The 23794-nt window shown below is 41.9% G+C and overlaps 2 long non-coding RNA genes across 2 annotated transcripts in view; both read right to left on the minus strand.

Annotated features, from left to right (window-relative positions):
* Positions 1-10219, minus strand: part of LOC131899048 (uncharacterized) — a 33999-nt gene extending 23780 nt beyond the window's left edge. Inside the window, exon 1 of the long non-coding RNA XR_009376051.1 lies at positions 8986-10219. This is a non-coding gene — a long non-coding RNA (uncharacterized LOC131899048). The remainder of the gene's footprint in view (positions 1-8985) is intronic.
* Positions 10220-11050: 831 nt separating this feature from the next.
* LOC131899965 (uncharacterized) lies at positions 11051-22726 on the minus strand. Its single transcript, XR_009376156.1, has 4 exons — positions 22559-22726; positions 16858-16941; positions 12655-12724; positions 11051-11212 (listed from the first exon to the last, which is right to left on the minus strand). It is a non-coding gene; the product is annotated as an uncharacterized LOC131899965 (long non-coding RNA).
* Positions 22727-23794: the final 1068 nt, after the last annotated feature.

Below are 23794 nucleotides of genomic sequence, written 5' to 3' on the forward strand. Positions count from 1 at the left end.
TGCAAACTTCCTTTATCTCAGAATCTATAAGAGGGGTGTGGTTTAAAAAATCCCATTCTATTAAAGGTCCTGGGTATCTTTGAAGCTTTTGTTGAAATGTAAACTTTCTTTATCTCAGGATTTGTAAAACCAGTGAGAGTATAGTTTAAATCTCTGTAAAATTCTGAGCAGAAGAAAAATTAGCTTAAAACTTCCTACAAAAAGATAATTAAAAATCCATACATAGGTAATGTTAATTTGCTACAGCATAACATATATGTAACTTGGATTCAACTCTTGTTTGGGAAAATAGATTTTTATTAGACTAAAGAGGTGACTTCAGGCCTCCAAGGTGGTTTGCTTTATGCTATTTTCCCTACACTAAGAAGGTAACAACAGGCCTCTAAGATATTTTGGATAAGTATTGTTTTTTGTAAGGTTATAGTGGTCTATTCAGGCTAACAGAAAATGACTTAAACTGACCACTAAGGTCTTTCTAACTTTGCTAAGATTTAGTAGTTTGGAGAAACTGAGTTATATAAGAAACTGTGATATTTTATAAAAGTAAAGATTAAAAAGATCAGGAAATATTTATGGTTTAAAGTTTATTTTGAAACAAAGGGATCTTCAATTCAAAAACTATAAATTGTAAAGCTCACCCTTACTAGATGATGGCCCTCAAACCCCTAAGAAAACTCTGTGGAATATGGCATTTAAGGTCTTTAATGTGTGGGAAGAGCACTAAAGGATGGAAAGAGCTCCCCATGAAATACTAGCTTCTAGCCGCAGCCCTGAGGCCACTTCTAAAAAGGTAGGGCACCAAGACTGCACATGGAGCTTGCTTCAAGTGTGGCAGCACTGGTCACTTGGCAAAGAACTGTCCTTCACCTCACCTATGGCCTAGAACCTACCCAAATTATAAACAGGCAGGACACTGAAGGGTAGAATGCTCTTCTTTGCCTTGCCAAGGTAGATCAGTCCTCCAAGTTCCTCCTCCACAGGAGAATTTTTGGCTCTTCAGGGCTTAGCAGCGAAAGATGGACACTGCCTCAGCCCCTAACAATACTGATGATATATTATCATGGATGAGCCTATGGTAACTTTGTTCATACAAATGGTAAGTCTCTCTCATTTTTAATAGATTTGGGGGTTACTTGTATGGTGGTTTGAATAGGTATGGCCCTCATAGATTCATGTGTTTGAATGCTTGGCCCATAGGAAGTGACACTATTAGGAGGTGTGGTCTTATTGGAGTAAGTGTGGCCTTGTTGGAGGAAATGTGTCACTGTGAGAGCAGGCTTTGATGTCTCATATGCTCAAGCTATAACCAGTGGGACACACAGTCTCCTTCTGCTGCCAGCAGATCAAGATGTAGAACTCTCGGCTCCTTCTCCAGTACCATGTCTGCCTGCACATTGCCATGCTTCCTGCCATGACAATAACAAACTAAACCTGTGAAACTGAAAGCCAGCTCCAATGAAATGCTTTCCTTTGTAAGAGTTGCTGACATCATGGTGTCTCTTCACAGCAAAGACACTTGGTGCTGTGGGATGTTCTGTATGGCAAATGTGTTGCTAATTAGTCAATAAATAAAACACTGATTGGCCATTGGCTAGGCAGGAAGTGTAGGCAGGACAAGGAGGAGAATAAAGCTGGGAAGTGGAAGGCTGAGTCAGAGAGACACTGCCAGTCGCCACAATGACTAGCAGCATGTGAAGATGCCAGTAAGCCACGAGCCATGTGGCAAGGTGTAGATTAATGGAAATGGATTAATTTAAGCTGTAAGAACAGTTAGCAAGAAGCCTGCCACGGCCATACAGTTTGTAAGCAATATAAGTCTCTGTGTTTACTTGGTTGGGTCTGAGCGGCTGTGGGACTGGCAGGTGAGAGAGATTTGTCCTGACTGTGGGCCAGGCAGGAAAACTCTAGCTACACACTTGGTCTATACTTCCTGCTTACTCTGGTCAAATTTATTCTTCTTAGATTTTTATGATGGGTATTGACAGCTGGCCTAACCATCCCAGGGCTACAGGCCCTTTCATCCTGTTCCCTCTGGGATCACCTGATCACTCAATCATTCTTTGTTATGCCTAGTTATTCAACCCCATAATAATGGGCAGGGAGACTGAGGCCCTCTGAGTGTAGATGACAGCTATGCAGCTTGGTCTGTTTGTGGGGACTCTAGCAATAGGATCAGGACCTTTCCCTGGCACATGAACTAGCTTTTTGGAACCTATTCCCTATGCAGGGATGCCTTGCCCAGCCTTGATGCAAGAGACTTGCTCCTTTCTGAACAGAGGAGGAGTGGATGGGGGGGAAGGGAAGGTGATATATAGGAGGTCAGGGGAGGAAATCAGAAGAAAAGAGGGAGAGGAAACTGTGGTTAGAATGTAAAATAAATGAAAAAAAATCTAATAAAAAATAATGGGCAGGGATATCATGGCTAAATTATGTGTTACCTTTTATTTTAATTCAATTCCTTCAGGAATTTTCCCTTTCTAACCTCTGAAGAGCCTCCTTGTCCACTGACTGGCACTAATGCTTCACCCTATCCTCTTCCAGACTTCCTCGGTGACCCAGAAGTACGGAACAGCTCCTTTCCTGCAATGGCTTCTCATCATTCCCCTGTTACGATCCTCCTCCAGGACTCTACCTCCTAACCCTGTTGCTCTCAATACCATCTTTCTCTTTAAGACACAGACAGGGCTTAAAACCTATCATACAATACCTTCTTAATAGTGGTATTCTCAAGTCCTTCCACTCACTCTATAACACCCCTATCTTGTCAGTTCTAAAGCCTGATGGTCTCTACTACCTAGTCCAGGACCTCAAGATTATTAATGTGCCTGTTCTTCCTAGCCACCCAGTGGTGCCTAACCACTACATTCTGCTTCCTCAGATTCCATCCTTTAGACCTTAAAGGTGCTTTCTTCATCATTCCTTTATATCCAGAGTCACATGACCTCTTTGTCTTCACCCAGGAGGACCCTAATACTGGAACAGCCTCTCAGCTCACATGGACTCTTGAATCTCAGGGCTTCTGAGATAGCCCCCATTTCTTTCACTAGGCTCTACACTGATCTCCTTTCTCTTGACCCATCTTCCAACCATTTAATCCAAAATGTAGATGACATTTTTCTTTGCAGCATCTTGCTATCGCTGTCACAACCGCATACTGCTCAACTTCCTAACTTTCTAGTTAACAAAAGATACAGAGTCTCCCCTTTCTAGAAAGCCCAACTTTCTACCCTTTGGGTCTGTTTTCCTCTAAGAACTGAAAGCTCATGTTTGATTGCAGACAGTACCTGAGGTCCCTCATACCTCTAACCACCAAGGAAGAAAGTATCTCCTTCCTCAGCCTGATGGATTCCCAAAATTTCTTTTCTTGCCTGCCCTCTCTATAAAGCAGCTAATGCCCCCCCATTTGAGCCTGTGGAGCCTACTTAGCCTGTCACATCTGCCTTTTCTCACCTCAAGATGCATTCTTACAGACCCTGCTCTGGCTCTCCTAGACCTTGACCAACCCATTATCCTTTATACTACTGAAAACTGGGGAATGGCCCTGGGAGTTTGAGGACAAATTAGAGGGCCTACCTTTGCCCCTGTTGCCTATCCTTCCAAAAAGCTAGATAAAATTGTTGAGAGATGGCAACTTTGCCCATAGGCACTAGCAGTGGCCTCCTTATTGGCCCAGGAGGCCTCTATGCTCAGTTTTGGTTGCTCTCCCTCTGTCCTCTCCTCAGATCAGCTCAAAGAGCTCCTATCACATAAGAGCCTCTATTCTTTGTCTCCTTCTAAGCTTCAACCTTTTCACATAGAAAATCCTCATTTCTTACTTGATTCCAGCCCTCTCAAGCCTGCCACACTTCTTCCCACAGCCACTCACTATCCTTACCCATTCCTACCTAGAATCATTTGAAACCCTTATCTACAAAAATCCAGTTTTCTACTTCCCCTGTTATATCCTGACTGTGCTTTGTTCATAGATTGATCCTTATCTCTCAGCTCGACTGGCTTCTGCCAAGCAGGTTATGTCATAGTCTTTGCTGACCAAGATGTAGAGTTTGCCCCATTACTGCCAGGCACTACTTCTCAGCAGGAAAAGCTCACGGCCCTCACTAAGGTCCTCACCTTAGCATGGAATAAAACCATCAACATATACCCAGATTCTAAATATGTATTCCACATCCTACACCACGCTTCCATTTGGCAGGAGAGGGACTTCCTCACCATCAAGGGTACATATATTACCAATGGACCTCTAATTTTAAAGCTACTAGAAGCCTCTTATCTTCCTAAGAAGATAGCAGCTATCCACTGTCAAGGTCATCAGGCCCCTACTAATGGCATAATTTTGGGAAATGCTTTTGCTGACAGGACTGCTGGAGAGGCCAGCCAATATCTCTACCTTCTTTCCTCTATTTTCCTCTTGGCTCTGCCAAGCTTAACTCCTACCTACTCTGAGTCCCAATGATAGCACCCCCCCCCACACAGGATATGGGGGTTGTTGTGGGCCCTCAAGGCTGGCTCCATCCTTATACAGAACAGGTACTGTGTCCTTGACACTTGAGCAAAATCATTCCTGACAGCTAGTCTCAAATCCTTTCACATTGGTTCTTGACTTCTCTACTGCTTCCTCCAACTTCTCTTCTTCTACCCAGCCTTTCTGGCCTTCTTAAGTCTATCTCAGGGATGTTCCACCTGCACCCAAACCTCCCCGAAGAAGGCTTGCAACCCCCTCATTTCTTCAACCCACATCAGTTTCGGGGTAATCCTCCAGGGGAAGACTGGCAGATTGACTTCTCACACATATGTCTAAACAAAAATCATAAATCTCATTTTTCAATGGTAGACACTTCCTTAGGATGGAAAGAAGTTTTCCCTATTAGGGCTGAAACTAAAGAAGTGGTCTGCTTCCACCTCGTGAATGATATTTTAACCAGATTTGGACTTCCTAGATCCATACAACCAGATAATGGCACAGCATTCATCTCTAAATCACTCAGTTACAAGGGACTAAAGCGTACAATGGTGTCGGCACATTTCCTACCACCTCTAGTCCTCAGGAAAGGTAGAAAGGGCTAATGGGAGTATTAAGACTCATTCATCAAAACCATCTTCTGAAGTTCACCTTCCTTGGACTCAACTCCTACCTCTACCCTTAACTCGAATTTGGGTCACTCCTCAAGCCCCCTCCTTCCTCAGCCCATTTGAGTTAATGTACACACATCCTTTTCTCTGGGAAAATTTACCCTGTCTGGAAGCAGCCCCACTCCATGACTGCTTACCTTCTTTGACTCTCTTCCTCTGTGAACATGTTTATTGTGTCCCCCCTCAGCCTTCTACTGATCCTATCACCTAAACCATTTCACCAGGAAACTGGCTTTATTTGAAAGCCTTTCACCCACAGGCTCTCAATACACACTGTTTGGGTTCATATTTTGTCATCCTCACCACACTAATGGCATCTAAGCTTCAGGAGTTCATAACTTGGACCCATAGGTCACAGCTCACACAGGCTCGGGATCACTTGTCGGATAAGTAGTTCTGTCTGTCAATGGCATCACTAAAGCTTAACCTCTCCCACTTGCCCCCCATCCCTAAGGATGCTGTCTCCTGTCTACTGCCTATTCCTAACATTGGGCTCTTTCCTTTCCCTGCTCATGGAGCTCTTCCACCCTCTCAGCTACCAAGACTACATGACAGGCCTGGAAGTTTCAAATATATCCCCAGTATAAAAATCCCACTGAGCTTCTTAACTTTTCCCTCTGTCCATAGTCTATATCTGTCTCAGCACATATCTGCTCAGCTAGTAGATAAAATCCAGGAATCATCTTCAGCCCTGCAACTGCTCCAAAAACAACTCATCTCCCTAGCCTCAGTGGTCCTACAAAACCAGCAAGCGCTGGACTAGTAAACTGCCAAAAAAGAGGCACTTTCCCCTTCCTCAATGAAGAATTTTGCTACTATCTGGACAAGTGAAAGAGAGGATTACAAATTTACACAGCCTGGCTCAAGAAACTGTTACCACCTCCAGGGCCTCACTCCAGTGCTGAATTCTCCCTATAATCCTCTCTGGGGCCATGACTCCTGCCACTACTCAGCCCACGGCTCTCTATCTTTCTCATAATAATTATTACTTCCTCTCCAGATTCCTTCAAGAGAGAATTAGTGAAATAACCTGACAGGCAGTAAACCAGACGCTTCTGATAGAGTTTCTTCAGGTTCCTTCTCATTGCCTGGTCGCTTGAGTGCTTGAGTCCCTGCTTTGGACCAGCATTCCAGACTCCCAGGCTCAAATCCCCAAACAGCAAAAAGTGTCCTGAGGGTTATTATTGCCCCTTTATCATCAACAAAAGGCTGGAATGTTAGGTACAAAGTGGATCTCAAAAGTATCAGTGCTAGTGACAATGTCCTAAACAGAAGGACTTTGACTATGTAAATAGAAGGGTTGTTATTGGGTAAACAGAAGCCTAACTTAGCAGCATTCCTTGAAAGGTGGGTTTTTGTTAATCAGGAAATCAGATCTCCTAAGGCAAGTTTCTGTTTACCAGGAAAACCAATACCTCCCTTATCCCCCAACCCCAGTGGTCAAATACAAAGCAAATACAAATGCAAAGGCATCTTGTTTCCAAAACAATCTGTATTATCTCAAAGATCACCTTGCTGACTATCACATCAAATCTGCTTGCTTTCCTGCTAAATTGCTGTCCTTTATTCTCAGAGGCATCTGGCAAGCAGTTTACTCTGCCAGTAAACTTTTCTTTCTTCTCATGGAGTGGTCCAGTTTGGTGGTTTCACTGCGCCCTCACTTATAACAATCTCATAAATAAAGAAAAATGTAAAAAATGAAGCCTCACTGGAAGACGTGGTTTTCTAGGGCAGGTCTTTCCATTATTTTGTCTATGGTCACTTCCTGTCTGTGGTGGTATTTTATGTTAATAAATAAAGTTGCCTGGGGTCAGAGCTATTAGAGCCATAGCAAGTGCGTGGCAGTGGTGGTGTACGCCTTTAAGGACCTGGAGGGCAGTACATACAGGCAGTAACGAGGCAGTCACATGATTGGGTTTACAACCAATCAGAAGCCAGAACAGAGAGACTATAGAGACAGATACACAGGAAGAAGGGCTCCTCTTTCGGAGAGCTCTCTTGGCTGAGGAGGATCCCTGAATCAGGAAGGGTGAGGCTCTTGGCTCTGACCTCTTGGCTTTCTTCTCTGAATCGGCTCTGTGTTTTCTGTCTGATAAAACCGTTGGCTACATCTACACTGAATTACATCTACACCTGTCTCTGACTGCTGCCACTACATCATGAGGTAAGCAACCTTACCTCTGCATATGTTCTTGCTGCCATTATGTTCTACCGAAGTCCATGGGTCAAAGCCATGATGGAATAAACTCTCTGAAATTGTAAGCCAAAATAAACAATGCCTTCTTTCACTTTTTGTCAGGTATTTCAAAACAGCTGTGTAGAAATAACTAATCCAAGAAGTTTTGTTAAAATAAAGGTTAATGAAAAAAAGTAATGCTACTCTGTTATCATATGTTGAAAGTATATAAATTGTTTCTGGTTTTATAAGAGCCTGTTGGACTCTTAATTAAGAGACATTGGACTTTTAGGGAGACTTTGGAATTTTAAATTTGGACTTTTTTTTTTGAGACAGAGTTTCTCTGTATAACAGCCCTGCTGTCTTGGAACTCTCTCTGTAGACCAGGCTGGCTTGGCCTTGAACTCACAGAGATCCACCTACCTCTGCCTCCCAAGTGCTGGAATTAAAGGCATACACCACCCCTCCCAGCTTGAATTGTGTTTTACTTAAGGGAAAAGTACGAATTTGGGGCCAACACATAGAAATTTATGACTTAAAGTGATGTGTTTGAGTGTTAAGTTGACAAGGGGTGGAGCTTGATGGTTTTAGTTGTCAACTTTCAAGTTCCTGCTGCTCTGACTTCCTTCCTGTGATGAACTGAAACCTGGAATTATAAGCACAAATGAACTCTTTCTCCCCTAAGTTGTTTGTTGTCTGGGTATTTTGTTACAGCAGCAGAAATGAAACTAAAACAGTCATATTAATCTCTCTTTTTCATTTTTTACAAATATAAGTAATTTTTCATAGGGGGATAATTGTTTAAATTCATAAGTTAAATTGTCTTTGGACTAAGATTACATGTACATTTTTTTCTTATCACTAAACTGAATCAAACCTCTTTTAGGGAGTGGGGTGGCACTTTATCATATAAACATCTCATAACATATATCTAAAGGAGGCACAGAGAAACATACATACTGATAACAAAAATATGAAAACATACATGTAGGCTAACAAAGGCACTGGCTGACAAAACCACACATAAATAATTACATGAAATTAACAGTTACTAAAAGCACTCAGATAAAATTTTAAAAGAAGATGCAAAATAACTATATTTAATTAGGGTACACTCAGTAGAAACATAGAAAATGTATACTCAGAGACACAGAGTTTAACCTAAACATTGAGAATAGTCTAGTGAAGGTGAAAAAATAAAAAACAAAGCTTGAAATGTAAACCTAGGTTAAAGAAGAAATCTACTTAGTAATGAATAATCAGGCAAAGAGCTAGAACTGAAGACCACTTACATGGTGAGGAGAGATCTGATGATATTTCAAGATTAGGGTCTGGTAATCAGAGTAGTTTCTGAGGATGTATACAGTGTTGAGTTTGAGGAGACAGAAGGCATAAGATTTACTGTAGGTCCTACCACAGGTGTAATGCTCACCCCAAAGGTCTAGCCTAGGGGCAATGGACTTCCCCTCTTTTCAGGTGTGAGACCCAGTCACTCTACAGACTCTGAGGGTAGGCCTTTATCTGGGCAACCCTGAGAAACAGGACATTCCTGGCCCATGGATGTGAAACCAGTTTTACTCTGCAGTTAAATCCATCTGGTTGGTCAAAAGGACCATGAGTTAGTCATGAGGGAAAAGATGACTCATTGTTTTACAAAAAAAAAACAATAACATGGTTACCCATAGTTCTCCTGAATCAGGACCTGTGGCCAGGAAGAGAAAATGTCAGGAATAAACACCATCAGCCAAGTGCTCTGCTCCCTCATCTCTGCAGAGAAAGCAAATGCAGGAAAACACAGGAGTAAAGGGACACAGGGAGAAGGGAATTCTCACATTATTTGTGGAGTCACTCTAGAAAAGCTAAATGACACATTAAGAGTGAATGGAGTTTTCTAGAAGGGAGAAAAGTAGCCCCTTACACCCTGCAAAATACAGTGGGCTTCTTTTTTTCTGTTACCTTGAGGCCTCATCAAAGTTTGAAACTGGTCAAAACTATTCAATTTCTAATGGAAAGTAAAACTTTCCACAAGAGGCTGAAAGGAATTCCTTAGTTTTCATAAGCAATAGCAGCCCAGAGTAGCACTACAGAGGCTCTCCTATTTCCCTATAGAGCTACCCCAGTCATATACTCTCAATTACCCATGGGCCATGCATGTGGCTTACCATCTCTGAACCACCCAACTCCCTGAGTGTCAGAAAAGGAAGCACTTAGGGTAGGTAGTCTCACAGACTTTGTTCTCTTAGCTTCTTCAATTTTGGCATGCTAAGTCATCTCTGTCATAGAATTTGTTTGAGCTCATGAAGTAATACATGAAGGGTCCTAACACAGTAAACATCCAGTCTACATGGGATAAACTCAATATTCTTGTTAGCACTGTTCTGGAGGAACTCAGTATGGGCTTCTAGCTTTGATGACAACCAGCTGAATCAAACAAGGACAAATTCTACAGATAGGCAAGATTCAAGAGACAAATCAGAATGTCCTTCATGTCAGAAGTCAGACTTTGTGTTTGAACTGAGATTCAGCTGTGATCAAACTAGACTTTGTGACCACCGTGACCCACCATCTAGATGCCTTTTTGGATCACAGCTTCCTAGAGAGTGCATGTGGCATATAGTCCTCATTTGTTCCCTTCCAGCTCTCCATGAATATCTCAGCTAATGGGATACATTTGACTTAAGATCAGTCTCTCAGATGGCCCAAACTCAAAAACTGCTCAAAGTCTGAGTCTAGGGGGTCTGTTCATTTGGGCCTAACTTGAGACAGTTCTGAAAGTACTCTGGCTTCAGCGCTCCCTGGTTAGCTGGCTGAGGGGCCTTATTGTGGTATCACCACAGTCTGACTCCTCCTTCTCCTCAGGCATTTTCTTTCCCTTCCTTATTCCTGGGGTTGCTGGCAGAGTTCCCCCTCCTAATTATCCTCTACATGGATGCCAATGTCCAACTTAGCACCCAATTCACCCAACCAGCAACAGGTGTGGAATTGGACTTAAACTAGTACAAATCAACTCCTCTGTGCCCAGGCCTCAGAGATGGACTACCTGATGGGCACTGTGGCTGCTGCTCTTTCAGAGCCGTGTCTGGCTCTTGGCTCATTCTTGGCAGCATAGACAGCAAATGCTAGGAGGTAGCCAGAAATGTGAAATGAGCAGAAGGTAGAACACTCCACTGCCCTTAAGCTTGGCTACACTTAGAAATTCTCTTCACAGCATCCTTCCAACTCCACCTCTTGACATGGACCTTTTGAAGAGGCAGGATCTTGCAAGACCAACAAGACCTCTTTTTTTAAATCATAAACATATCAGGATTTTTGGTCATAGTTCATCAGATGTTAGTTAGCAGGGACGGTCAGAGCCAACACAAGGACAAGCCAAAATCTGCCTGACAAAATACACATTAGCCACATTCTTAAAGGCCAATCAGATGCACTTAAAAATATAGACAGCCACATTCCCTGTTATCATCATGAGGTAGAAACTCTTCTTTGTTACCTTCGAAGTCTGTTGAAGCTTGTAGATAAGAGCCTTACACTTAGTCCATGGAGGCTCTAATCTATGCCCCTCTGGCACCTTGTGATAAGAAAGAAAAATCAGCTTTTTTATTTTCTATTTCTTCTATTGTAAAATTATCTACTCTTTGTGACAGTGGAAAAATTAAAATGGAAAAGAATAACAGTTATATATATATATATATATATATATATATATATATATATATATATATATACTATTAATATTACCTAGTTATTTTCATGCACTATCATTAATATTCATGAAGTATTCAAACATGTATATCACATCTATTTTCTTCCTGATACAAACCAAACTTCCATATCCTAGAAAGCTTCCATGCCACAGCTCTGAAGCTTCAGAAAGAATGTGGAAGGTACTCTGCAGTATATATCCACCTTGGGAATAGAAGGAACAGAATGAAAAACATAACCATAATGGCATGCGAGAAGCTATGTCCTCAAACCTCATTTCGGGATCAGAAAGGAGGGTAAGTACTGCTGAAGATAACGGGTCTCAGCAGGTTCATAAGCACCTAGGCTTCTGGCTGCTTTTCTCTTTTAGTTTATTTTAAAAAACTTTATTTATTGATCTGTTGGTGGCTGAGCCCTTTTGACATGCAAAGAAAACGAGTGGTATGAGTTTTCTAAAGAAACATGCACAGTGACAGTCTCACTTTCATAAATTTATTGTCTCCAACATGTAAGAATATGGAAGTAAATACATAAGTTTAGTATTGCCACTTAATGTCCCTTTAAATAACTTTTGGCACAAATTTCTGAGTTTGAATTTTTATATAAAGTTTGTGTATACTGCACTGTGAATGCAAAAATAAATGAGCTGGTTCATGTTCCCAAGGAGCTCTTTTACCTGGGACAAATGTTTGCTTGCTAACTGTGACATATCAAGGAAAGACTTAATAGTCTAATGCTAAGGAAGTACAGATAGAAAATACTGAAGATCCATTTTATGGAGACACCCCCCCCCACTTCTATCCACACAGTTTTCACGGCATCACATCTTTTGTTAGTGCTTAAGAAGAGGAGAGAGCTTTATGTGTTAATCCCCAACTTAAATGGCCTCCGCTGGCTCTTTAATCTTCTTATGCATGCTGAAACAAGGACTATTGGAAAGAACTTTATAAGGAGTAAGAACACATATTTACGTCAAGGATCTGTTTCATATTAATTGACTCGAAGAGTGATTTGACTGACTCTGTGCTTTTATCATTTGTGTCTAAGGAGACAATGATAAAACACAATTACTACTGCTGCTGCTACCTAAGAGTTCTGGGATAGTTGCTGTGGCCTACACCCTGGTCTAAGAAGTGAAAACCACTGTACTTTCTTAGCATCACTTTTTGAGGAAGTTACTATTATTATTTTAAGTTTCCAGTTACAAAATATTAAGTACCAGGAAAGGGAAGTAGGTTACAGAAGATTTGGATAGTTCTCAGCAAATTAAGTAGCCACTCTGAGACTGTGCAGTGTGCAGTTTAGGCTGATACATCTACCATAAAGGGTTGAAATATGACTCCACTGACATATATGTAAATATTTGATAAACAGGAAACTTTGTAAACATGTACACATTGATTTTAATTGTGCAGTATGAGTAGTTTAATAACAATTAACATTTGCATATAATTGTTCAATTTGCATCACGTGTAATTTAGCAATAGTGTATGCTAGCCAGCATTCTAATGTTGAGAATACCAAGGAAACTTCTGGGAGCAGAATTAGAAATATGGACCCACTATATAACAATAAGTATAAATGGCCCGGCTCTTTCCAATAAATCTCTTTGCCATAGAACAGACTTCAGTAGAAATAAGCTTTACCTAAACTTCAGGTAGGTTCCTTCAGAGGAGCAGGCTTGGCCTCTTCTTTCCAAATCCCAATGAAATGACGCTAAAGACATACACGGGAATAAATGCATCCATAAGATGTCTGTAGTTGTAAAAAGGATACAGGCTAAGGACTGACCAGAGATTTTTGACAAAATGCTGCAAGACTAGACATTTAGGTGGCACTTCAGCTCAGCACACAGGAGAATGCACCAGAAAAGAGACAGCTGAGAAACCTCTGATAAGTAGAAATTTGGAACCCAAAGCTCCAAAGTTGGTATGGGGAAAAGGTGGAACTCAGATGGAAACACAGTCACCCTAATAGCTGCAGCAGACGTGGCACTCTCACATCCTTGGGAATGGAGACGCCTTTGCTTTTCACTAGAAAAGCTATTGCATTAGAAGGATGGGAAGGTCTCAAGTCCTGCAGTGCTTCTCGAGTATCTCATAATAAATCCATGCTTGTTTTGACAATAGAGACTGTGTTCAACCTGCCTCCCTATTTCTGTCTTTTCATCTTCTAAAGTAAAGCTCCCCCAAAGATACTCTGCCTTCCATCTCAAGCAGAAAAGAAGATTGACACAGCATCAGGAGAAATCAATACAAACTATTCTTTTCTTCCTCAAAAACCAACCTGCCTCCACCTTTCTAAGTTCACATATACAAGCTAGGATTGCATGGCATTTGAGAAAACCAACAACTCACACTAGAGAACCTAATGCAATGGATATTTTTAAAGACTCCATAGAAAAAGGAGATAATTCAAGTAATAGAAGGTCAAAATAAATCCATTTGAAATCTTTTTAAAATTAAATTAAAATATGTTTATATTTATTTTTACATGTATGGGTGTTTAGCCTGCATGTATGTCAGTGTGCTATATTAGTATGATGGCCACAGAGTCCAGCAAGGGTGCTGGATCTCCTGGAACTGAAGTTTAAGATGGATGAGCATTACCATGTGGGTGCTGCGAACTAAATCTGCGTCCTTTGGACGAGCAGCCGGGGCTCTTAACTACCCAGCCATCTCTCTAGACACCCCTTTGAAATCTTTAGAGTTACTGCTATTACTTCCTTCTGCCTGCTGTCACAGGCAGGGGCATGTGATTGAGGTCTCTTATTTTCAGAGACCTCTTTTTCTATCCTTTGGAGCTGCATACTTTGTCTATGAATATGGCTTCCTTTCCCTACAGACCGGCACCTCACAGACTTAAAGAAGAGCATAGTTTCCAACTAAGATGTAAACCTAATGGTAACAAGAAGCATGGTCAGTCAAAATAGGATAGTTTCTTACAGACCCAGCCACTCTTTTCCATACCCTTTCCCTAAGAGATTCTGATCTCATCCTCAAATGTTTATTTCTGATCTAAGACTAACATTCTAATCACCCCTTTCTAGGGTCCTATTTTAGTCCTTTCTACAAAAAACAACAAAGATAATTCAGTGTTTATTTTTTGAACTATGTGGTAGTGAAATACAGCCAAATCTCATTTCTATGTCTAATGTTCTACAAAGACAGAGTTGAATCCTTGCAATAGTCTAGAGATCTCGTAGCCTCAAAATATTTACTCTACCTCTTTTAGAAAAAGGTGCTGATTCTCAAGTAAATCATGAAGAATAACACCTAAGGTAAAACAACAAGATATCTGTTTGTCACAGATATTATGCTTTTACTTTTTATGCTTTTTTTTTTTTTACTTTTTTCTCAGTATTTAGATATAAAGAAGTTTGGTGCATTACCTTTTCCAGGACAGATGTGACCTAACATCTCCTAACTCTGGATAGGGCACATAGAGCAGACTCATTTTGAAATGGTTACACTTAACTCTACCTTTTCAACCTTCAAGTAGTAAAGGGCTACCTACAGGGAACTATGCCATCAAAGGAAAGTCTCCCCACCAGTTAATTGCTTATATATCTTTGAGGAGAGACTAATGAGTTCCGGTCCCAGCCGCAAGTCACTGTAATTTTGTATATATCCTCAAGGAAGGGTGGGGCCTTGTGAGCCCCCACCCAGAAACTGTTAATTGTTTATATATCCTCAAGGAAGTTTGGAGATGTATAAGCCCACTGTCAGCAACTATTAACTGCTTATGCGTGAGTCCCCTCCCAGTAACTGTAAACTGTTAACTGCTCATAGATCCAGAGGGAAGGGTGGGGCCTTGTGAGCCCCTCTTTACAGTAACTGTTAACTGCTTGCATATCCCCAAGGAGGGATGAGGCCTTATGAATCCCCCTCCTATCCAATGCCTCTTGAGCCCCTCCCTCCTCTATGATGAAATTCTAATAGGCCCCAGTTTTGTGCAGGTTTCCTGAAGGGCAAAGGTCAAGTCATGCCCAGAGGACAGTGTTACACAACCTTCCTCTCTTCCTTCTAGTTTTGACTTTCCTTCTGCCCTCCCTTCTGGGATGTTCTCTGAATATTGGTGGGAGTGATAAAGGTGTCTACTTTATGGCTAGGTATTCACCAATCAGTTATTCTTAGTGCTTTGACCAGTATGATTCTTGACAGCAGCCCCCACCCACTGTTCGGAAGGAGCTGACAGTAGAAGTCCTCTCCAAGCACAAACACAAACATTTAGAATGCAAATTGACATAGTACACATTGATGAAAACAATCACAAGAGTTTCCCTCCTAGGACCTATGACATATGAAGCCATAGGCTTTTGACTAGGTTTACAGTACTAGACATGAATTCCTTCCTGTGGAGTGGGCCTCCAGTCTAATTGGAAAGTCATTGCTTCTGCTCCTAGTAGTTGTGTTATTTCATCTTGCTTAGCGTGTTGATAGCTCTCAGGCTTCACAGCTTGCATCTCCCTCTGCTTCTTCTGTGCACTAGTTTTGCACTATCAAAAGGGTCACTTCTCTGATTGCTGTTCTTTCCCTAATGCAAGGCAGAAATCACGTAAGTAGACTTTTCTTATCTCCAATGTAAAGCTATGCCTTTTCCTGCCTGTCTGATTAGGTCATTATGAGGTGCCAGTGAAGTAATGATGGCAGTGGCTTGAAAAGAACAGAGGTGCTTATCAAGGTCAAGGTCATCTTATTCCTCCATTACCATTTCTTCTTCACAGAGTATCTGAAAGCAAGTAATGGCCTACCTATTCGGCTAGGAGGAAGAGGAGGACTTAGCTGGCTTTCTCTTACTGTAATTCCCCTACTTGGCATTCTCCTTCCTCAAACAACCTCTGGAATGCATGGGAGCCACAATGGTGTGATTCCTGGAGCAAGGGCCCTATTGAGAGGCCTACTGTCTCTGCCTCCTTTGACATTTAATTCCTCTTTAAATTGAGGGAATCTATGTGTTCAAACCATTGGAATTATTATCCAGTGTTTATACTGGGCATTAGGAAACAGTGACTTGTTGCCATAGAAACAAGGTTTCTTTTGAGTGTTTTTTTTTTTTTTCTCCAGCTCTGCCACCCTTTGTTGTCACAAGGACAAAAGAGTACTGTATTTGTTATCTATGGCCACATAATAAATTACTCCAAATTGTAATAGTTACAAATAACAAATATTTATCATCTCCTAGCTTGTGCTCCTAGTAGTTGTATTATTTCATCTTGCTTAGCATGTTGATAGCTCTCAGGGTTCACAGCTTGACAGAGATGGTCAATGACAATTTTCCTTTATCAGCCTGTATAGCACCATCTTGCACTATGTGAGGTAGCTAGCATGGGAGAAACTTCCATCCTGGCTACAGTTTGATTTTCCCTTGTCCTGTGACCAAAGAATATGACATCTTCAGCAATGGAATCTTACCATCTAGTTCTTGTGAGCAACGAACATCAGTGGCAATGGGCCTCTATTATTTTAGCAGACTCAGAGACACCCCCTCACCCCACACCCAGCAATTCTAGGGAGCTATCAAAGCCCTGGAACTGGGGTTCTTTTGTGTGAGTCATATTCACTTATTATTCTGCAACTGTCTTTCCAAATCCAAACTTCATTCAAACTCTTTAACCATTGTCCTAATGTTTACAAGCACAGGTTTTTTAAAGGGTTTTTCAGTTTGTCAGGTATCGTCTGTTTCCCCCAGCAAAAACAAAATTCACAGCCATGCCTGAACCTTGCATCCTATGTTAACTGTGTACTGTTCCTCCTTTGGGTGTGCTTTCACATCTTTTTGATGCTTTTCTAAATCTGTAAATCTCTCAGAGGCCATCATCATATCGTCTGTAACGTAAAACCACTTACGGGAGTGTAGGATCTCTGAAGGCCAACCACTCTTCATTCCAAGCAATTTCCAATTGGTCTCAGAAGTCAGCAGCTACCGGGACACTGAAGAAAAATGTTAGCATGTCCAATACAGCATGAAAACATTTAGTCATTTATATCAGTTATTTCCTCAGAAGATGTATGTTGGGCACTATCAAGAGGGACAGGGAAAGGATGCACACTCTGTCACCTGCAGCAGCCTGAAGAGTTCCCCTAATATTTTAGGGACTTCAACTTGGGCTAAACTAAGACTTGTGGCTTCCATGCAGAAAAGAACTTTAGGACAAGCCGGTATGAATCAGAGATGTCATTTAATAAAGGTATTTGAATATAACTGTAATCAAAAAGGGGAATGGAACAAAGATGACAATGTTCAGGAAGAAACAAAGAACATTGGTGTGGCCTTTCTAGGAGAGAAGGGCACTTCATTGTCTTTAGAATTGTCAGATAGAGAATTCTGGTGGGTGTTGAAGCTGTTTTCTTCAGAGAGTTGATAAGTAACCTAAATGAGATCAGAGGGTGGTCCCAGAGGGTGCTTTATAGGATTATAATTGATAAGATCACAAGGATGAAGGAAAGCAGGGTGCCTACAGTAAACTATGCAAGGAGTTAATGATCTTCTTTAAGATTCCCAGAAAAGGAATGAGGCCTTATCCAAGGTCATACACATTCAGATGACCTTAAGCCTGGTTCATTACCACTTTGACATAAACTAGTACTTTGTGAAAAGAATGTTATTTATATTTTAGCAATATCTATAGCCAGTGTTACTAATTGTACTGGACCTCTTGATTCTCAGCTGGTGAGAAGGTTCAAACAAACTCCAGGATGTGGGGCTTTTAACTTCCCCTATCACTAGCCTTTTCCTTGCATTTCTATCCTGCTTCAGGAACAGTGGTATAGATAGAGAGCATTATCTCAGTTAGCCCTTTATAATCTGCACTCGTTCTCCACTAGCTGTCCTACTTCCTCACCCTGGGGTGCTGCCATTGGGTCCTCATGCATCGTTCCACTTTGTACCTCTGACATGTTTCATGGAGCCAGTGTAAGCTGCTCAGCCTGGCACAAGGCCAAGAGGGGACAGGGCTGGGATCCTGTCTGCCATGTCTGCAACAATTACTAATGAGCTGACATTTCAAGCATGGCAGGTCCTAGGCGGGGGCTATGGCTGAAGCTGCCATCCCTCCATCAAGCCACATTGGAGTGCTGTGATGGCAGCAGACTTAGTGACCAATCTCCTCCCCCCACGCCGCCCCCTGGCCCCCACCCCCTGCTCTGTGCACTTTATTGAAAGACGGATTGTAAACAAGTTACTATAGGGAGATAACTTCTTACACCCAGGACAAACTCAGTCTTCTTCATTTGGATCCTTTTTAGCATTTACACTATCCATCAACTGCCGCTCAGATAATAAGTTGTCCAATTCCTCATTTGCACTTAACTTACCTTTCTGTCAACTGTTCCCTAGAAACTTTGGCCAGACACAGATCATAGCACATTGGCCTTTGAATGACCTAGATAGAATCCATTTGTCTGCTTTTTCCTTTTCTATTCTCCTTTTGTGTTCTTTAGCACTTTTTTGAACCCAGTTTACCTGCCTATCTAAATCATTCAGCTCTACCAGAGGCTCTCCCACCTTGTATAGCTCATGTGCTACCATGGAGCTTAGAAAAATTGTTATATCTATATACCAGTCATAAGGTTCCCATTGAATCAACCTCTTTCCTAACTCTCCTGTAAGCACAGTGCTGTCTGGCCTAGTGAACTGGACATCAAACACTGCCTCCCTCATGTCCAGTTTCTACAGTGATGCCTGTCCTTCCTCTACTGTCCTCCAGCGCCTGATGTTCTTGAGGACCTCAGGTGGCAAAGAACAAATGTACCTAATAGCTCATGTGAGTCTGTCCATCACAGCTGATTTACCTTCTATTGCTCAGATTAAGCAGCTTTTGTCTTATGGATGAAGTGACCAGTTATGCTACTGTTTCTGTACTTCCACAACCCTCAGACTTCTCCCATCTATGACTAACTATCAGTCTCCCCAGGCAAGCTGTAAAGGCCTCTTTCATGCTTTTTTTTTTTTTTCAAAAATCTTCCCCAATTTAAGCAGTTCAAAAGCAGGGTACTCCCTGATTACAATAGTTCCCTCTAGTGTGCCATTACTGAGGTCATCAACTGTGTACTGTCTCACTGAGTTTTCTCTTCCACTGAATTAAGGGTTGGACATGGAGTTTCTTCTATCACTTCTACCTGACTTTCTTCCTTCTTCTCTTCCCATAGGTTCCAAGTTCATGGATCCCAGGGGAGACAATTTAGTACAGATATAATTTGTCCTCTTCTTTTTAAGACTTTAGTCACAAGAGATAACAAGACAATACCTCATCTTTCTGGCTTTCCACTTTTCCTGCCAATCCACAGGCAAGTGCAAGTTTAACATCTGTGTTAATTCTCTTGTTATAGTCACTCCTTCATGTGACTGAGGGAGAAAGCTCAGCCTCAGTTGTGTGTATTACCACCCAAAGCAATACCCACATAACTGATGCCACAGTCTGATTATGATCTCATGCCATACATGCTAACTTCAGGAATTATAATATATTCTATGGCCAGTCATTTGGGAACATCTCTGTCCTCATGGTAGACACCATCCATCAAGGTTTGTCACTCTATGTCACCATGGAATGCCCTCTATAGACAGACTGCCTTTTGATGGAGCAGCCTTAGTCGCATATCATTTCATTCACTGCAAAAGTTAGGTGTGCCATCCCATACTACTGGGGGAATGATGGCCACATTGGTATGACCTCCAGGATACACCCCCCCTCCCCCGGGACAGATTATCTTCCATTGCATATTTTTATCACTCACTCACTCCACAGACAATTCAAGTGCTCCTCTCAAATGCATCTTTGGGTCTTCAGAGCCTCCCATTGGACATCAAGTATTGTACTAACTTTTATGGAGATATGTGAGTAAATATGTACTTATGTCAGATATGGCACCAACAAGATACCAAAGAAATAAGTCCATTCAAGTCTAGTTCGATGAACCTGTGAATTTAACTGGAGTTACTTATATAAGCATGTGTGGGAGTCACTTACAGGATTATAAGCAACTTATAGGTGGCCACACCACTGAAGAAAATGTCCCTCCCCTCAGCAACTACCAACCCCCTCAGGTAGGGGCTCAGGGACTCATATATCCCTAAAGATAAACAGTGGTTGATAGCATATATGTGAAGGGGCACTTTTTTCAGTGCTGTAATCATCCAGAAGTGCCCATGCTACTACAAAGTAAAATCAATTAAACTCATTGCTTGTTGGACTTGGGTGGAACTGTTTCTTTAGTTTGTTCAAATCGCTTTATTAACACAAAAAAAGTTAGTGCAAAAATGCTACTTGAATCTGTCCTAGCTGGAGGTCAGAAATGCCAGAATGTTTGGAACCCTAATTTCTTGTCTGGCTTCTTATAATCTTTCTTCTCCTTTCTCAAAGCTGCCTGGAAACTCTATGTGAGGATGTGACCAAAATTCCAGTTCAGTTGCCCATCCCTTTTGTTGAACAGCACTAGAATTGGATCTATGGATCTTTATGGTGGAAATGTGCTATATCTCTCATAACATAAATAGCAATGACATTAATCTGTGGACCTTGTATACTCAGCCACTCTCTTAATTTTATCTCCTCTTGTTTACAGTTGATGTACACTCAGACGGTCCCACTGCAGTTTAATTCTAATATTTGAGTCTCCTTGGTCACTTTCCAAGGCTTGAAAGTCAGCCAGAAAGGAAACTCTAAACCTTCACCTCAATTTCAGCCCATCTCCTGAATGACTTTAGGGTATCAACTTTTTTTTTAATTTTTGAGACAGGGTTTCTCTGTGTAGTGCTGGCTGGACTCACACTCAAAGATCCACCTTCCTCTACCTCTTGAGTGCTGGGATTAAAGGTGTGAGCCATCACTGCCAGGCCAAGGTATCAACTCTTGACAGAGCATGTCAAATAGCTTGGAAGCCACTGAGGATGGACCTCGCCTTTCCATTTTCCTGACAGCACTAGGAAAGGAAACATCAACTTTGTACCTCCTTAGGGGCCAAATATCATTGGAAAAGGTGGAGGTGCCACAGTGTTTTTTTTTCTTTGTTTGGTTTTTTTTTTTTTTTTTGAAGCTCCTTTCTCCCAGTAAAATAAAAAATTTAAAAGGCATCTGAGTTCTATCTCTGGCCCTGGGTGGAGATATGATGTTCAGATCTGTTCCAAAGATTAGAAAATCACATACTCCTCTAAGAATTAGTCCAGGTAAACCCATCAATCAATCTACTGGCCAAGAAATTAGCCCAACAGGAAAAGTGGTCCACATGGCAGCTGTTTGACCTGACAACATTCTAAAGATAATGGGAAGAATAATTATTCCCTTCATGAAATGATGTGATCCCTCCCAGAAGCTGTTTCCCAAGACAGTGCTTTCCATGCTAGGCCTGCCCACCTTTTGGAGTTCTCTCTAAAGTCCTAACTTAAATTTTCTCTTCTTTCTCTTTTGGGGATGCTGACCAAAGGCCTAAGTATGTTTTTCCTGGCACTGGGTCTTTTTCTCTTTCTCTGAAGTGACCCTGCCCTTCCACTATGCAGCTTCTTGTTAAGATCCATTATTGAATGCCAGGCGGTGGTGGTACATGCCCCCGGCTATCCTGCTGTTTTGTTTTTTTTTTTAATTATTTTTATTTTTATTTTGCAGTACAATTCAGTTCTACATATCAGCCACAGATTCCCTTGTTCTCCCCCCTCCCGCCCCCTTCACCTTCCCCCCAGCCCACCCCCCATTCCAATCTCCTCCAAGGCAAAGCCTTCCCCACGGACTGAGATCAACCTGGTAGACTCAGTCCAGGTAGGTCCAGTCCCCTCCTCCCAGGCCGAGCCAAGCGACCCTGCATAGGCCCCAGGTTTCAAACAGCCGACTCATGCAATGAGCACAGGACCCGGTCCCACTGCCTGGATGCCTCCCAAACAGATCAAGCTAATCAACTGTCTCACCCATTCAGAGGGCCTGATCCAGTTGGTGACCCCTCAGCCATTGGTTCATAGTTCGTGTGTTTCCATTCGTTTGGCTATTTGTCCCTGTGCTTTATCCAACCTTGGTCTCAACAATTCTCGCTCATATAAACCCTCCTCATTCTCGCTAATTGGACTCCCAGAGATCCACCCGGGGCCTAGCCATGGATCTCTGCATCCAGATCCCTCAGTAGTTGGATGAGGTTTCTAGCACAACAATTAGGGTGTTTGGCCATTTTTGGCTTCAGTCAAGGACAAGAATGCTCCTTTTTCCAGGTCTCTGGACTAAAACTGCCCAACCAGTTTCTATCTCCTGTTCTTGTCACAAGAAAGATGAGTGTATTGGGTATTTGACTAGGTTTATTGCTGTAATGAACAAAAGAAGATCCTGTGACTAAGGAAGAAGGAGAGATTGGCATTGAGATGGCAGCTACCAGAGTGAATCTCAGCTAAATGAACCCCTCCTTCAGAGTTGGCCTTTTTTGCCTCTTCACACAAAAGACAACTCGGCATCCCTAGGATGTGAGTGATAAATAGTGTTATGCTGATGGCCCAGTGGGCAAAGCACTTGTGCAAACAAGAGAAGTTGTGCAAATCTCCAGGAATGATGGAACCAGATACAGTAGCACATACCTACTATACTCCTGAGTGGCGAGGACAAGAAAATCCTTCAGAGGGCCAGCCGGGAAGTAAAATAAACCAGCTTAAGGAGTGTGTTGTTTATTCTGGCTGAGCATCTGGGATACGACATATTAGGATGAAGAAGACACAGCAGCAGGAGCATGAGGCTGATGGTCGTCGGGCGTCCATAGTCTGCAAGCAGAGAGGAATGAATCCTGTGATTCAGCTTCCTTCCTCCTGTTTCCTCAGTCTGAGCCCCCGGCCCACAGAATGGTGCTGTCCACATTTTGGATGAGTCTTCTCACCTCGGTTAGCCCAGGTTAAACACCCTTTCACAGACATGTCCAAAGATATGTCTCCTAGATGGTTCTAGATCCTGCTAAGTTGACAATCAGTGTTCACCAGTATTAGTAAACAGGAAAGAAAGAGCTCTCCTGTGAACCTGTAGCCACAACCCCAGCCTTATATTCACAAACCAAAACCCTGGAATCTGTGTGTCCCTTAATTAAAAATTCAAAATGGCAAAAAAAAATGCTACTTGGATCAGAGAACACAAATGATGGGAAGAATGTGCAGAAAGAAGTGTCACCCATGGGACTCTGCAGCTGATAGTAGGTAACTACCTGCCTGCTTCCTTAATGCAGTTTTGAGATGATGAATTTTAAGGGTTTTCAAAAGATGGTATTGAGACTACTAGCATGTTAAAAATTCAGGTTTTCAGGCACCATTAAGGCCCTCTAAAAGAGAAGCTTGGAGTGAGACCAACAATTGATGCTTTAACAAGGCCTCCAATCATGCTGAAGGTTGCAAATAAAAGTTGTTCTAGACTTTATGGACAACACAGACTGCTTCAGTATTAACAAAGCAGAAGGAAGAAGTAAGGCCAGTGTTGACCTAAGTACAAAGGGATACTAAACATGTTATTGAGGAGATCACAGAGTTAGATGGCTGAGAAATCTAGATAGATGGAGGGAGAGGGAGAGAGAAAAGGAGGAGAGGAGAGAGAGAGAGAGAGAGAGAGAGAGAGAGAGAGAGAGAGAGAGAGAGAGAGAGAGAGAGTTAAGAAGTATCCCCAGCAAAGAAGATGCCTGTACATAAACTGTCTTTCAGCCCTTGTAATGAGGTTAATAGTTACAGACTTTCCAATAGTCTTTGGTCCGTGGATAACCAGTAGATTCAACTGCAGATATTATAATGATTAATTCCCACTTCATGAAGAAGAGAAAACATGAAAATCCAGCTCAGACA

This window comes from Peromyscus eremicus, chromosome X, assembly GCF_949786415.1.
Source record: "Peromyscus eremicus chromosome X, PerEre_H2_v1, whole genome shotgun sequence".
Taxonomy (NCBI): Eukaryota; Metazoa; Chordata; class Mammalia; order Rodentia; family Cricetidae; genus Peromyscus; species Peromyscus eremicus.